Source organism: Dermochelys coriacea, chromosome 2 (genome assembly GCF_009764565.3).
Source record: "Dermochelys coriacea isolate rDerCor1 chromosome 2, rDerCor1.pri.v4, whole genome shotgun sequence".
Classification (NCBI taxonomy): Eukaryota; Metazoa; Chordata; order Testudines; family Dermochelyidae; genus Dermochelys; species Dermochelys coriacea.
Window position 1 is genome coordinate 3122285 of NC_050069.1, and position 2554 is coordinate 3124838.

The window sequence follows — 2554 nt, forward strand, 5'->3', positions numbered from 1 at the left end:
GCTGGGCTGAGAAGGTGATGTGGGGCCTGCCCAATCAGGGCACAGCTGTGTGTGTGTGTGGGGGGGGGGGTTGGTCCCTGGAGCGAGGGGCCAGGGAGGGGAATTGAGGCACAACGGAAAGGGGGGTTCGGGGGGGTCCCTGGAGCAAGAGGCTGGGGAAATTGAGGCACAGTTGGGTGGAGGGGCAGACAGGTTACCCCACCCATACGGCTCCGGCCCGTACTTTGGAGCTCGGTCCGGGACCAATCAGTTCGGTCAGGCTTGGGGGCGGGAACAGCAGCAGCTGCTCCTCCCACCCCTGATGGCGGAGGCCAGTTACTGCAGGTAACTGGACTTTTAACATCTGGGCTGCCAGTTCTCCTTCTCGACCAGATGTTCCCCTTGAAAACCGGACCCCTGGCAACCCTACCCCTGTATCTGACCATCTTCTCCATATTCACTGAAGGCGGTCGAGTGGGGTCTCAGCCGAAAGCTCAGAACTAGCTGACTGTCGTGGCCATTGCAACAGGTCTGGACGGGAAATGACTTGCGAGGGATGTGATGTGCAGAGTCCTGGCTTTCCAACGGACTGAATCATAGACTCATAGACTTTAAAGTCAGAAGGGACCATTATGATCGTCTAGTCTGATCCCCTGCACAACTCAGGCCACAGAATCTCACCCACCCACGCCTGTAACAAACCCCTAACTTATGTCTGAACTACTGAAGTCCTCAAATCATGGTTTATAGACTTCAAGGTTCAGAAATTCCTCAGCAAGTGACCCATGCCCCACGCTACAGAGGAAGGCGAAAAACCCCCAGGGCCTCTGCCAATCTGCCCTGGGGGGAAATTCCTTCCTGACCCCAAATATGGCGATCAGCTGAACCCTGAGCATGTGGGCAAGACACACAGGAAAGAATTCTCTGTAGTAACTCAGATCCCACCCCATCTAACAGCCCATCACAGGCCATTGGGCATATCTACCGCTAGTAGCTGAAGATCAATTAATTGCCAAAATTAGGCTCGCCCATCCTACCATCCCCTCCATAAACTTATCAAGCTTTGTCTTGAAGCCAGATATGTCTTTTGCCCCCACTGCTCCCCTGGGAAGGCTGTTCCAGAACGTCACTGCTCTGATGGTTAGAAACCTTCGTCTAATTTCAAGTCTAAACTTCCTGATGGCCATTTTATATCCATTTGTTCATGTGTCCACATTGATACTGAGCTTAAATAATTCTTCTCCCTCTGTGGTATTTATCCCGCTGATATATTTATAGAGAGCAATCATATCTCCTCTCAGCCTCCTTTTAGTTAAGCTAAACAAGCCAAGCGCATTGAGTCTCCTTTCATAAGACAAGTTTTCCATTCCTCGGATCATCCTAGTAGCCCTTCTCTGTACCTGTTCCAGTTTGAATTCATCCTTCTTAAACATGGGAAACTAGAACTGCACACAGTATTCCAGATGAGGTCTCACCTAGTGCCACTAGGGTACTAACACCTCCTTATCTCTACTGGAAATACCCTGCCTGATGCATCCCAAGACTGCATTAGCTTTTTTCATGGCCATATCACGTTGACAGCTCATAGTAATCCTGTGGTCAACCAATACTCCGAGGTCCTTCTCCTCTGTTACTTCCAAGTAATGTGTCCCCAGTTTATAACAGAAATTCTTGTTATTAATCCCTAAATGCATGACCTTGCACTTTTCACTATTAAATTTCATCCTATTACTATTACTCCAGTGAAACTTGTCACCTGAGCAGGCAGGTCTGAGCTATCAGGCCATGCTGAGAACAAGGCACAGCCATGGAGACAGCTGGGATTTCCTGGCTGGCCTGGCCGGGGAATTACAGACGGGAACCCCAGGCGAGCTCCTGGAAGAGGAGTTCCTGGGCTCAGAGCCACTAGCCTGTGACTACAGAAGCAGAAGTGGTTCTCCATTACAGGACAGACTTTTTCAGGGGAGGGGGAAGGTGTCTCATGAACAGTGGGCCCCAGCTGCAAGGACTAGCCCGGGGGTGAGAAATCCCCTATTAGACAGGACCTTGCTAACAAGGAGAATGATGAACTGGGGTAAGACCTGTGAACTGGGGTGTTGTGTCCATGGAGGTAGCAGACCAGCGTGCACTACAGGTGTCCAGAAGACAGGGCACTGGGCACTCGGGTAGAACAAGGCGGGGTGTGTAAATTGCTGGCCTGTATAAAGAAAGAGCTGGGCTGGGGAAGTTTCCCTGGGGGGCGCAGACAGGGCTCCCTCCTGCTATGAGCCGGTGGTAGCGATTCACCCCAGAAACCCTGACAAGTGCCACAACCTAGCCTAGGAATTCAGCTCAGGAGAGGCATGGGCCAGAGAGGTGGTCTGTGTCCTGGGGTCCTCCAAGCCTCATGAAGCCCCTGGTGGAGAAACAGGGTTACAGAAGCCATGTGTTTGCTGGAATCCACTGGGCTTGGTGGGCTGCAGCTCCCCACTCCTCCTCCCCCCAAGGGCTCTGACTCCCTGCCAGGCTGCAGCAGTGGGCAAGTCCCTCCCCGCGTTATCTGCGCCCGGCCCTGGGGACAGACCCACAAATTCCC